The sequence below is a fragment of the Pinus tabuliformis genome, chromosome 4_1 (genome assembly GCF_031772625.1).
Source record: "Pinus tabuliformis cultivar Carrire ecotype Pingquan chromosome 4_1, CPIR1, whole genome shotgun sequence".
Classification (NCBI taxonomy): Eukaryota; Viridiplantae; Streptophyta; class Pinopsida; order Pinales; family Pinaceae; genus Pinus; species Pinus tabuliformis.
In genome coordinates this window covers 364,279,870-364,295,241 of record NC_142303.1, presented here as the reverse complement: position 1 = coordinate 364,295,241, position 15,372 = coordinate 364,279,870, and the positions used below count along the sequence as shown (strand labels likewise).

The window sequence follows — 15,372 nt, the reverse complement described above, 5'->3', positions numbered from 1 at the left end:
GTTTTAGATTTGTTATTTTTGAGTAGTAATTTGATTATTAAAATTTATAAAAAGATACATTCTCTACTCTATATTTACGCCGTAAGGCGTTCCCTCTGAGAGGAACTCCCCTCCGTGCCGCGGTGTCTCGTTATGGGCCCTTAGATCGATTGTTAGACGATGGAATAAACTCCAACCATTAGATCATCGGCCTTTTTAGAAACCAAGCGTCTGCGAAGAGAGGCCAACCGTCTGTAGATGGATGAGAGAGGACAGCAATCTGAGGCGCCTCGATCGCCATACGTGGTCAAGTGCCATGGCGTCTACGACCGGGTCGGGGAGATCCAGTTTGTGCTGGAATACATGGACGGGGGCTCACTCGACAAGTGCGGGCGCCGGTTGTCGGAACAGGCAGGTCCTGCACGGCCTCAAGTATCTCCACGCCAACAAGATCGTGCACAGAGACATCAAGCCTTCCAATCTTTTGCTCAACAGCAGGCGCCAGGTCAAGATCGCGGATTTCGGCCTGAGTCGGATTCTGTCGAAGTCGCTCGATCCCTGCAATTCCTGCGTAGGGACCTTCGCCTACATGAGCCCCGAGAGAATCGACCCCGATATGAACGATGGGCGCTACGATGGGTACGCCGGCGATATCTGGAGCCTCGAGCTGAGCCTCCTGGAATGCTACGTCGGGCCGTTGCCCTTTCTGCCACCGGGCGTCCACCCGGACTGGCCAACGCTCATGTGCCTTACACGCTACGGGGAACCGCCGACGCCACCGCCCTCTGCTTCTCCAGAGTTCCAGAGCTTCATCCGCTGTTGCTTGCAGAAGGATGCCGGGTTGCGCTGGACAGCGTCTCAGCTACTTAGCCATCCGTTCGTCTCACAGGCAGGTGCCTCATCTGCTTATACTCCTAAAGTCGCTGAGCCACCAAAAACTGGTTATTAGTTAGTTGCATATTTTGCTTCAATTTTATTTGGCTTTGCATCTTTAAACATTGAATGATTGTTCAGAGCCATGAATTCCTGTGGTTCCCATGGTTTAAAAGTCTTTCTGTCGTGTGCGCCAATGTGTAAATATATCCACCAGTTTTATGCATTGCAGAGTTTGGGAACCATTTGAGCCAAATCTCTAGAATTATGTTATTGATAACTATGCTGAACCCTAACGTTAGATTTATTAACTCTTACCTTATTTGAGGTCTGACGTGACATATATTGCATTTTCAGTATTCGAGGAAATAGTGACATATATTGCATTTTCAGTATTCGAGGAAAGAAAGACTGATAGATGGGAAGAGAAGAATTCATATGTGCCAGTTTTTTTTTCAACTTCTTAACCTCTTTTATTACTCTTTATTTTCATTTTCATTGTTTTGATTTGAATATTTTAAACTTATGCAAAGATGGGCACGGGTTGGCTGAGTTATTTGGAATTTTTATTTTTTAAAATTTTGGATATTTAATTTCAGTTGGTTGTTATGTAATTGTTCTGGGAATTAAATTATTTCACGGAGTATTTAACTTTGATCCAGTTTTTGTGTAATTTTGATGATATCATTCCACGGCGTAATAGATCCTTAAGATTAGCACTTGCATTTTAGCATTTTATAATTTTCGTTACTTTCCTGTGATTGTTTTAAACTTATTCAAAGATACACATGGGTTGGTTGAAACGTTGGACATTTTTCATCATCCATGGAATGTGATGCCGCGGTGTCTCGTTATGGGCCCTTAGATCGATTGTTAGACGATGGAATAAACTCCAACCATTAGATCATCGGCCTTTTTAGAAACCAAGCGTCAGCGAAGAGAGGCCAAGCGTCTGTGGATGGATGAGAGAGGACAGCAATCTGAGGCGCCTCGATCCCCTTCGATCTGAACATCAGGGAGCTCTATGAATCGGATCATGTCCCTTGACGAAGATGGCAGGGTGTGGTGAGGAGAGCCGTCCATCCATTCGGCGGTGAAGAAGGTGACAGAAAAGCCATGGTACACAGTCAGCCGAATATTCACACCAGTTCACACCAGTTCTTCACTTGATCGCTCTACTTTGTGGTCACTCATTTCATGGCTCCCCGGCATTCTCGTTCTCTGTTGGCGAAAGCTTTCTTATTCTTTATTCTTATTCTTTCCACTACAGCTACCTGGGTGTTTTCAACAGCGACAGCCAAATCAGTGCCCTTGCCCCCTCTCCGGTTTAAGAACACTAATGGGTAGTTCAAAATTTTGCAGGTATACCTACTGCTATGCCATGTTGTTGTTGCAACCATTCTGAAATGTTTACACATTCCTTTTTATTGTTTAATAGGTGTTCAAACAGAAATGCTGTAACATTTCGTATCTCGCTCTCTTTCTTTGATGTATGAATTGCACTCTGAATTTGGGATATGAATTCCTTTAGGTTTTTTTGGCAGGTGGCAGACATGCATTATGCAGACGGTCAAAGCACGAAATGCTTGGACGTGTTTCCCAGTCAAGTTTCCACATGTTCAGACCTCAATACTACTGCTTTTGTCAAGAGGATGATTAAAGCAGAGCAGCCAGATCTTATTGTTTTCACAGGTATTGATTTTAAATTTTGAATTTATAGCATAGCTCCAGAAAAGCCCTTGTACTGGAAGAGTTTGCACTCTATTTAGAGTCCAGCTGATAGGATTTTACCGTTCACCTCCTTTTTGGTGGAGGGATTGATTGGGAAAGTTCATTAGGTCACACAACCACGGAGACACTTAAATCCCAAGCATTGCAGCTTAAAATCAAAATCATGTTACAGGAAATTGTTTGCTTGAATGCATACTCTTACCTTGTTTTAGAATCAGAATGATATCATTTGTTTTCATATAAGATTCAAACCCTAAGCTTTGCCAGTGCAAAATCAAAATCATAACATTGTAATTCCTTCTTACAGAGAAATATGTGTTATGGCAAAATTTTGGGCAACTTTCAAAGGATGGTACTGACAGTAAATCTTAAATTCTTATGTCTATAAGATTGGCGTTGTCTACGAGGAAACAGTTTTGCCCTGACTGTAATGTAAATTTCTAGAATCTTGTGATGAAATTTTCAAATTTTCAAAAAATTTGATTGCTGGAGTTTTGGAATCACTTTTCTTAAGGTGAAAATGGATTTAGTAGCATTAAAAACCTTAAAACACCCAAAATCTTAAAGCTATCGCAGATTTTCAAAAAATTCAGTAATTTTTTATCAAAATGCTGAAATTTCCATTATTTTCAAATTAAAATTGTGGTCTTTTTTAAACTACCCTGTATAAGATTGATTAATACCCTGTATAAGATTGAGTAATAAAAAGGCTCAAAACGATCCCATATATTCATTAAAAACTTATTTGCACTTAAAATTATTGTAACAATATATTCATTAAAAACTCGTAAAAATTTAATTGGAGTGGGGAGGACAACTCCTCTTCTCAACCACTCAGATTAAAGTCTACTAACAGTACTTTGGATGAATGAATAATACAATTAACTGTACTTTGGATGAATGAATAAGACAATTAATTGCACAATTTATGCAGAGGCGTGATTTTCATTTCTTTTTCCCTAGTGAATTAAACTAATTACGCCGTAAGGCGTTCCCTCTGAGAGGAACTCCCCTCCGTGCCGCGGTGTCTCGTTATGGGCCCTTAGATCGATTGTTAGACGATGGAATAAACTCCAGCCATTAGATCATCAGCCTTTTTAGAAACCAAGCGTCAGCGAAGAGAGGCCAAGCGTCTGTGGATGGATGAGAGAGGACAACAATCTGAGGTGCCTCGATCCCCTTCGATCTGAACATCAGGGAGCTCTATGAAGCGGATCATGTCCCTTGACGAAGATGGCAAGGTGTGGTGAGGAGAGCCGTCCATCCATTCGGCGGTGAAGAAGGTGACAGAAAAGCCATGGTACACAGTCAGCCGCTTTGCAAGCTCGAGCAGTGGGATGTGATGGCCCGACCCAAACCCAGGGAAGATTGTGACATGAGGCTTTTGGCTCTGCTCTTGCGACTCCATGAATGTCTCTATATTCCAACAAGCAAATGCCAATATTTGAAGGGTGGGTTCTGTAATGATGAAGCAGAATTTATAGTTATAAAACAAATGTATGACATTCACCCATTTTTAGCACAACTTATCATCTCATTTCAGGCCAAAAGTTTGGAGGTTTAATCCGAACTTGCAGGAGACCAGGAGGACGAAGAGGAGCACCAGGAGGACGAAGAGAAGTATTGAGGTCCATGTCGTCTGATTCATCTGCAACCTTCAAGCCTTTTGGAGTTCTCTTTGTTTGCCTTGGTGAGTACCATCCATCCAATGATTCAACGAGTGAGTTCGGTATAACGTCTACCATTATTGTCAGCCATCCAATTGTAGAAGCTTATAGTATATTGTACACTAAAGATCCAAAGCCTGAAGCCAAGCATAATTCTCTGTATCATGCCTGACTTGAGCGAACTAAATTTTTGTAGTTCTATTCAATTCAACTAAAGGAGCTAGGTTTTTCGTAGCTTCTATATTATTAAAAACCCTGACCCAATTTCTCATCTATGTTTCTATTAGAACAAATCATAATAAACTGGCACTGGAGATTTTTACAGTCATATAATGCACCCAATGATTGCAGAGAGCAAATTTTAGTAATGCCTGAATACCAGCGAGCCTCCGGTTAGGACATAGAAATTTTCTTCTACCCTTTTGAGCGTTTCAAGAAGAAACATGATGTGAGGAGCTGCATCCTCCGACTGAGGTGCCGGGTGTATTTGTATATTTCAGAAACGAAGACTGCTCCACGGATGGACTCTGGTCTATTATAATTGAACTAGCCTGTATCAGTGTCACTGTTCAGACTACTTACAATAACAGATTAGTCAACAGAAAACTCATTAATTCTGTCTTATAGTGTATTAGTATTCTCTTTCGAATACATCAAACCCTCCCTTGACTTTTCTAGAAAATATAGATTTCTTGACAGAAAGATTTTCCCTTTCTTTCATCATAATTCAAATACAATATTTTTAATGAAAGAGGAAAATAATGTTTTTTTTTTAATAAGTCCACTGCAGATTTCTTAGCATTCTATTCTTTCCTTGTAAACCATTCCCTCTGCATATCACAAAATTTTACAAGAAACAATTACAGTGTCTTCTTTTCATTTTGCAAAGAAACAATTACATAATCTTCTTTGTTCTGGAAAAAAACAACTCAAAGTACTTATATGCTCAGGTTTAGGCTTCCTTGGGAGATTACAAGGGGATTCAATCACTCCTCTCCCCCGCGTGCTTTCCCGTGTGGAAGTGGACGTTTTCCACTTCCAGAACAACAATACACAGATCTCACCAGGGCTATCCATAGGCATCAAGGCCAGGCCAAGAACTGACTGACGTAGGAATTACACTAGCTATTCACCAACTCAAGAATATTAGACTCACTGACATAGGAATTATAGTGGCTACCCACCAACTGAAGAATATCAGACTCATTGACGTAGGAATTACACTTGCTACCCACCAACTCAAGAATATCTTACAACGTCTTGCCCTTCCCCAACAAATACTTCTATCTCCCTTATGAGATGCCTTAAGTATCTTCCTCCCATACTTTCTTTGCCTCTTTTTATTCTTGTTCTTGGAAGGCAACATTTGTCGGAGTCTCACTGCAGAGGCTGTATTTCGTGATGCTGTGCAGAAAAGGGGATTGACATCAGCATTCAAAATTGACTCTGCTAGAACTATTGACTACCATGAAGTAGGTTCCAGCTTATCATGGGTCAAGGCTAATTGAATTGGTATTTTAAATTTTTGTCTATTATACTGCAGTAAATAGGTATCACGTATTAATATGTTGAAATTATTTGAAAGGCGATCCTGCAAATCCCAAGATGAAGAATGCAGCCAAGAAACGTGGAATAGAGATAACTTCTATATCACCTACAGACTTTAAAGAGTTTGATCTAATACTTGCAATGCACAAGCAGAACAAAGATAAATAAAAAGCATAAATGGCATATAAAACTCCCAAAATTTTCAGTTTCATTTGCTAAGTTGTTCCAAACAGAATCTAATAAGCCAATACTATTGTTCAATTCAGCAAAATGTACATTAAATCACATGTTCGAATCAGCCATTTTTAATACAATAACAAATGAATATCAACATTCATACAAAGTCAATCGAAGCATTTTCAAAGAGCCTCCTTTGGCCCTGCAAATTTCTTTGGTTTATGAATCCAGAGCCTGCAAATCGTATTTGGACAGAATGTGGGCTACATATTCTGTTTGATTGTATTAATTCATTTCAAATTTGATTGGCTGCTAATGTTACAACGTCCAGAAAATATCAAATTTTTAAACTGTGAAGGGTCATGAAATAGCAAGAAATAGCAAAATATGGGAGGATCCATACCTGCAAATTTAACCAATCCATGATGTTGATGGATGCCATGAGTGTTAATTTTGTGCTAGATTGGATTAGATGACTGATTTACTTCTCAATAATTGAAATCATTTTTACTGCCTCTGCCAACATGAGATGATAGAGACTCTGCACCTATATCTAATATGTGTATTACTCCTCAATTTATGCCTTACGGCGTTTCTTTTGCAACATTTGGTGCAAATGCTAGTTAATTTTTTCACAATAAACATCAAATCCTTTGCTTGTGAAATAAAAAATTCATGGCAGTGTATTTTATTTTTTAATCTACTTTTTAGATTTGTGCTTTTAATTATTATCTTTTAAACCTCTGAAAATATATATATATATATATATATGTTTTAACCATTATATTTACAATGCAGAACTCCTATTTGGGGAGAAATTGGATTCTATAAATTGAGCTGATTTTTTATTATTATCTATTTTTAGATTTAAGCTTTTAATAATATTTTTTACATGTTTTTACTATTAAATTTACAATGCAGAAATCATATTTGAGGAGAAATTGGATATAATAAATAGAATTGATTTTTTAACAAATATTTACTTAAATTATGTAAAGATTTTGTTGTTTAAATTAGAATTTAACAGTATTCAGAAATATTAAATAAATTAGAATTTGACTTTTAAAACATCACAATAAATTGCACATTTCAAACTATCAAATTTAGAGAATATCCTCACTGACCGTAAAAATGGGAACAGTCTAATGGGAGATTAATCTACGACTTCCCTTGCGATAGCGTAAAGAGGGCAGAAAAATACAACCATATTATTATATTGCGAAAAGATGCTTTTTGTGCGTTGGACTTTAAAAGTATCTGTAACTGTGATACCCGGTATATCTCTGGCATCTAATTACCTTCAGAGTCTGCCCACAGGTCCCCGCATGGATAAATTTGATAGTGTGTGCCATGTAAGTTTAGATTTAGATTTATTTTAAGAATAGATGTAAGATAAGTTTGGAGAGATAAAAAAAATTTATCTGTAAAATTTTTTTATCTGTAAAATATAATGTGTTATTTTTATTATTTGAATTGTATTTTTGAATGTTAAATAAAATATATATGATCAAATAAATTTTTCAACTATAAACATTTAATTTAAAATTTTCATGATATGTACATCATTTTTTAAATAATATATAATACATACTTAATTGACATTAAAATATTTTACATAACATGTATATTAAGACATTTTAGATAAATGTTTTTAGGATTAATTACATTATTAGAGTTTGATTAGATGTCAAACTTTTGTGACCAAATCCTAAAGATTTTTTATTATTAACATATTTTCAAGTATATGTCAATATTAATTCGTATTAAAATATTTTATCAATAATAAAATTTAAAAATTTAAAAATCTTACTCACAATTATTTTTACTTTTAATTACTTTACAACATTTTTACAACATATTTATTTTTTTAACTATAAATAATATTATCTTTCTTTCTAAAACATAATTTTTAACTTTTCTTTTTATTTAAAAATAAATAAATAAACTAACACTTAATATTAAAACCGTACATATTGGAGCCAGAATAATATTTATACATATTTTCTCACACTTGTGGTGGAAGAGGGAACGTATCATTTGAGAATATGCCACCTTATTATCCCTTGAATGAAAATATGACATTTGCATGCTGTAATTATCATACTTTTATACCATGCTTACAACGTGTTGGTTTTGGATAACTGATTGTGTGGGGACATGCATTCCACCATAGATGTCTTTTTCTAAATCAAATATTTTTTAAATTAAAATAAGGTTATAATAAAAGATATAATTTAATTATTTTAATCTGTTTGTTAGGTTAGTAGATATTATAATTTAATATCTATATATATATATTTTTAATAAAATTATGTTGATAAATATATTTATTTTTTAAAATTGGATTGCAATTTTTTTTAAATTAAATGGAAAGTGAAAATTAGAGAATAAGGGAACAGTTATAGTGGTAGATATATCTCTCACCTTCATCTTGTATGCTTCTTCTCTTTTCCTTTTTAATTAAATTAAAACATTATTGTCTCTAGCCACCTGTTACCCGAAAAAAAGCCACTGCTTTTATTGCCCACCTGTTACATTGCTTGAAACCATCGCTAGCACAACCACGTTGCTTCTCATTCGCGTTCTCCTTCCACGTGCTGGCAAGTGGAATCCTTATCAGTCGAGGTGAACTAAGGTTTTGGCTAGGGTAGCGGTTATGCCGAGAGTTTAATTTTCACTCAGTTTTAACCTTAATGAATTCGTTGATCTGTTTCAATTTCCATTACTTTTTCCCACATATTTGTTTTTTACTAAGTTGGAGAACATTAAGATTTCTAGGCACGGTAGCATTTTTGGCAAGGGTTTGAGCCCCGGAGCATTTTATTGATTTTGCTCGGAGCATCAAGTAAAAGTAATCAAATGGTTTTAGTGATGTTATTAGTAAGTTTGTGTCCCATTACAATGGTGTGTTTTAAAGGTTCTTTAAACATATTTAGCTTTTTGTCTGGTGTTTTTTGAAAAAATTTAGGATTTTTGGTCAAGATAATTTAAATGTTTATGGTCAAGGTTTGACCACTACAGCAATCAAGTTATTTAAGTGGTTATGATTGGGATTTGAGGTTGAGTGTCATTAGTAGGACGGGGTAACAACAATGAAATGGTGGTGCTATTGGTAAGGTTTTGTGTCATTACAATCGTGTCTTTAAATGTTATTTAATTTTGGCCATGGTTGTTTAGGTTTTCAGAATTTGCCCCATCCATTCTAATCCAAATGGTGGACTATGCAAATGTCTTAGCTTATGAAAATTTTTGACAAAATATATTGTTAAACCATGAGTATGATTGAAAATAAATTGTAAATCATATGCTATATACCTACTCTTTGAATGTTGTTGGTAGGCATCATAGTTTGAATTGTTACCATTCAAAATACAAACTAATATGTGCAGATAATAGCTAAGTTGGTTGACTTAGTGATTGACCCACACCTGGGGATCTAATATCTTGATTACCTTAAAGGAGAGGAAATAAATTCCTTTTTATTTACTATGCTTGTGTTTTTAGACTTGGTGCTATGAAGATCATAAGCTCCCCAACTCCAACATCTGCTCTTTAATTGAATGGTGGTCAAGTAAAGAACAATAACAGGCCTTACCATTGAAAGGGTGATATTAGGCCTTCCATAGAATTACAAGAGCTAAGGCCTTCAAATAGACTAGAGCTACTTATGGGTTGGTAACTATTTTGATTAACATTGAGATGTATGCCTTTATGACATAATATTTTGATTGAAATTGAGAAGTATGCACTTATGATATTTATGGGGTTCCTCATTTTCTCTCTTTTTTGGGGGGTTAAACTTGTAGCTATTATTATATCGAATGCCTTAACTTATGATAAATTTGGACAAAATGAACTACCTTCAATATTTTTTAAAATTTAAGATGATAAACTCTACCAAAAAGCACCCCAAGCTTAAACCTCTGCACACCAAAAGTTTTAACGAACATAAAAAGAAAGTAGGTTAGGATTTTCCCACTAAATTTTCTCATATCTAAAATTTCCATTAAATGTAATTCAAATGGATGAGAACTATCATGCTAGATCTTTATCTGAAATAATCCTCTTTAATGAAATCTAATTTGTAGCTAAAACTTACTAGTAAGTTTGTATCTTCTTATTTTGTATGGTATGGTTGTAATATCCCTATGTTACAATTTTAATAACATGAGAAATATTTTTGTCATCCTCCAAAAACAATTAGGTTACATTGCAGCTGGTGGCATAAAGAAATAGTTGTGGAACTATTTGTAACCAGATTGCTCACACTGAAGGATTTGGTTCAACAATATATGGAGGAATCAAGAAAATTCTTGAGAAGTTACCCTTATACCTGTGCTACAAATTGAAATAATGGGAAGTCAATTTTACAACCTCTGAGTGACATGGGTTTACAAAGGAGTGCATGTCGAGTTGCATAGTTCGCATGCAAGGTTGATTCAATGAGAGATGGGTTAATGAGCTCTGCAGTAGAGATTTGATGGTCAATATCTGCAAATTAGTTTTACCAAGTGTTTAGAGGTTTCAAACAACAACACCTTGCTGAATATAATGAAAATGGAGGGGGCAACAATGCTAGGTTTCTTTTACTCTGTGGCTCAAATGAAGAATATATGGGGTCGACGGTCTCTTTGCCACATAGAAAATGATCTTAACTAGCATGTGCATTGCGACTTTGGATACGTGATACCTGTAGGATGACGAAAGGATTCACATTGTGTTAAATTTCGCGTTCAATTTCAAAACACGAGAACTTGGTGTCCATATGTTCTTATCCACAAATCTAAGTTGGAGACATTGTGGTTTCATATGTGTAGTGGCCATGCATCCAACTTCTGCTAGGTTCTCATATAAATTCATTCACCACGCCATCCCATTCATCTTAATCTCTCGCGTGTGAAAGTTTCTCAATTAAACTACTGAATCAAGAAATGGTTGTTAAGGTGAATTAATGAGAAATCAATTAGGAGATTCAAGAAGCAACTGGAAGTTTGTTACTGTTCACAAAGAAGTAGGTTACTTACTTCAAGATTAACCTAGTAAGCAACATATTTCTTCCTCTAGTAAATTTGGTTTAACTAGTCAAATGTAAACCTTTTTGGTGAGATTAACTTCCTCTTTCTTTCTGTAATTGAAGATGGGAGATATACTTGGCATATTATAATATGCATGATTTTATAACCCTTATGAATTTATTTAATGCATCTAAAATATAGATGAATAGGCATGGTTTGTGTGAATTTCTTTAATATGTATGAAAAATATGGGAAAAATAGACACACGCTTATAATTGTGTGTAAACTATACCATGGCTATGAAAATTGATTCCCATGGTTTTGCATTTAGATTAAATGCATTAAAAGTGTGCTTTTGCAGATAATAGTTAAGGTATTGCATATGTTAAATACTTATGGTTAAGTACTTGATATGCATGTAAAGGTAAAAGATTAGTTATAGATATGACTTTTATTCTAATTTAATTTTTTCGAGGTCAAGAGGTATAATGCGTACAAGATTATTACCAATTCTAACATGATAAAGAATAGAGATTGAATATTTGAGATAGAGAGATTTCAATTCTCTCACTTTCTTTATCTGATGAAAGGTCATAATCTTTTGGGTTTTGATAAATTGATATTTCAAATAATCATGATGTTAGAGTTACTCGCGATAATGTTTGCAGAAAAGAATCATGACAATAACAATAACAATAACCTATAACCTACTTTATTTAACTATCACATTGTTCTCATCAATGCATTGAAATTCCAAAAGTTTTCTTTTAATTTATCATTAAACATTATCATAAGATTATGAATACAAATACTAGTAGTTAATATTAATCCACAATATCACTATTTACTGTGTGAGTGCCCAAAATTGTCTATAAAAGCCATAGAAGCCCACTATTGTTATTGTTGTGCCCCATAAAAGCCCATAGTAATGCATAACCCATTTTTTCATGTTTCATGTTTAAAGAAGGTTATAGATGATAATCTCCCAGTTCGAGATATATTGCCAGAACTTGACGAGGAAGGAAAAATCATATTGGAGCTGGAAGCAATCAAAGAAACAAGAATCTAACAGCTACGAAAGAGATCAATTTTAGAGTTTCTCATTAAGTGGAAGAACTTACTTGCTAAAGACTCCACATGGGGGAATAAGTATTTTATTCAGAAGCATCCAAAACTACTCAAGTGTTGAGTACAACACTTTTTTGAAGGATAGGGGCATGTTAGTTCCCTATAATACTAGTGTAGACCCAATATTGTTATTGTTGTGCTCCATAGAAGCCCACTATTTTCATTGTTGTGCCCTTACATTATTATTGTTATGTAGGCCCTAAATATATTTTGATGCCTTAGACTCCTATATATACCAAGGAGGTATTGTCATTTGAATCATCCAAGAATTGTTCATTTATTTGATGTAAAAGGAGGTTGCCCCCTCGAATAGGCTTAATTTGAAGTCATCGATCTATCTTTTTCTTTTGTTTTATGATCTGGTTACATAACTCGTAGTGAGACTTAGATTTTCAGTAAGAGGATTAAACCCTATCTACCAATGTTGCAACCATAAAAACACTTGACCAATAACCCAAGCTCGGTCAAAAATAGTAAGAAAGTCACCTTCATCCAAAAAATGAAAGTGTATACGATTGTTCATCAGAAGGCTAAGGGTAGGGAAATATCGAAGCAACGAATTCCAAGGTATGTTAACCCATGTCAAAATATGGTCCTTCGAGAGAGATATGTAATGGAAATTCTACATAAAGGTGCACACAAAGAGACTTGTGACCTTACTGATTTTGATATCACTTTCCAGAGAAAGCATAAAGTTCTCAAAACGAGGAGATAAACCCTTCTAGGTTTGAGAAAGGGAAAGTTGAGAGACCCCATCTTGATGAAGAGGAGAAAAAGGAGATCACAAGACCAAGTTCTTAGGCCCAATTGTCAGCTTAATTTCGCCATTTAACCTACGGAAAATGTCACCCCAAGAATCTGGTGGTATTCTGGGAATACATGACAAAAAGGGAGAGTATTCCTAGAGACAATGTATAGACACTATCAGAGAGACACTAGATAAGTAGGTAAGAGGGACCCACAAGCCTTAGAAAATCTAATTGCACTAACCCTTAGTCAGATACCAGTGAGAAAAATCCAACCCATCCACCGACTGGTTGAGGACATCAAAAACATCCATATAAAACACATAATCAGTTTTCATAGTTGCAGAAAATCCTACGTCCTCCTTATACCCAAACCCTCAGAGACATAATTACTTGTCTTGTTTCTACAATTCACCAATCATGTAGTAACATAATTATAATATCATGTAATATATTAGAATTACATTTACCATTAATAGTCATCTACTTTAATTACACACTAAAATGAACCCCAACTTTCTTTTTATCAATTTCTCCCATCATTTTTCAGGTATAAAATAATAATAATAAAAAAAAATTAAGTTACTTTTGAATCATATATTAAAATGATGTATGATATTTTTTATGTGATTTGTGAGTTAAAATTTATATAGGTATATGTATTCTATTCTATATTAAATTGTTGTATGATATTCTTGATAAAGAATTATGTTTGTGGACTAAGGATCTATTTTAGTGTGTATACTCTATTTTCGCTCTGTGATTATATGATCTCTCAGATCTCTTAAGAAGAAGTACATGTCCTTAACCATTAAGCTTACAATACACAACCCTTGTTTCATAGTTAAGGGGTTGTCCTTTTTTATGTTTTGAAGATTTTGGTTGGAACTTGACTAAATAATTATTTGTTATATTTTTTTGCGTCTTTTGTTTAAAATCCATTTTTGAATTCATAAATGGATTCAACCCGCTAAAGTGGGGCAGTCAAATTGCATAAGATTCACTTATTAAAATTGTGATTCCAAAAAAAACTTACCATATTTTCACAAATTTGACCAGAAAATATACCAGATTTTTTTTCCTAAAACAAAAAACAATTAAACTATCTCAGGAAAAAATAATCCCATAGCCACCAATTAAATGATTTTTTAATAAAAAATTGACTAGATAATGAGAAAAGTTTTTTATTTAAATTATACTATTGAAACACCATAAAATAAATTGAAGTTCATTTCTGAAACACGAAAATTGTAATTTCAACCGTCAAATTTCGAAAAATTCCTCAATGAGAATAACAACGGAAATACTCACGATCTAGTGAGAGATTGATCTACGCCTTTTCTCGTGATTGTGATAGAGGCCAGAAAAATACAACCATATCATTAGAATGCGGAAATATGTTGTTTGTGCTTTGGACCTTAAAAGCATCCGAGACTCTGATACACAGTATATTTCTCGCATCTAGTTACCATCAGATTTTGCCCACAGGTTCCAGCATTGGAAAATTTGATACTGTTTGTAAGAGATGGATGGAAAATGAGCACGAATAAACATATATTTATATCTCGGCCGTAGGAAGGGCTATGCATATCTGGGCAAAGAGATATTGTTTCCCTCGAGTTGAAACTTGAAACAATGCTCTCTCTGTGATGGATATAATGGATTTCCTAATGGATAATACTCGGCCGTTGAGTCCCTTATTAGGTTATGTAATAATCGTTGTTGCATAAGTTGTTGCGAGTCGTTGGACTTCGATGGATTTGCTTTTGATTACTTTCTTTAGTTTATTGGGAAGGAGAGGAATCAATGTTTGAAAAGAAGAGGAGGAAAAACACAAATTAACACATAAAACACACGAGATGTATCTTTTTTATTGATCACATAGAAGCTTGATTATTACAATGAACCCGGTGAGGGGTATTTAAACTTTTTCTGACTAGCAGCTTGTCTAAAATAACTTGACATGAAACCACACACGAAATTTGACTTTACATAAATCGACTTACTTGACTTAAGTTGATTTTTTAAATTTAACCAACTCTTCATGCGTGAGTAATTAGCTTATTTTAACACTTCGCTTTAATTACGACCATTAAACTAAGACACGACTCATAACAACTCAAACATGCCTGTTGGTCTATGTCTCAGCTATGCATACAATACCCAAGTTTCCTCTATGAAACTCAAATACATCTTTTGCTAATGACTTAATAAATATATTGTTGAAAATAACAACAAGAAATAATAAAAATAGAATCCAGAATATTCCAATTTTAATTTGTCCTTGAATTAAAATGGAATTTAATCTCACTAGCTACTTGGAAATAATTAATTAATTCATTATGGATTAATTAGTTGGAGAGTCTTTCTGAAGTCATGCAAGAGTTATCTTTTAAATTAAGGAGATTATCCCTTAATTAAGGAGATAAGATTGAGTTATATTTGAGTTGTAATTAGTTAACTCAGTTTACTGAGTTAAGTCCAGTTAAATTAGTTCCAAACTGTTTG

General features: G+C 34.6%; 1 pseudogene; it reads left to right on the top strand.

Annotated features, from left to right (window-relative positions):
• Nucleotides 1–237: 237 nt before the first annotated feature.
• On the top strand, nucleotides 238–928 carry LOC149175829 (mitogen-activated protein kinase kinase 9 pseudogene; annotated as a pseudogene).
• The last annotated feature ends 14,444 nt before the right edge of the window (nucleotides 929–15,372 follow it).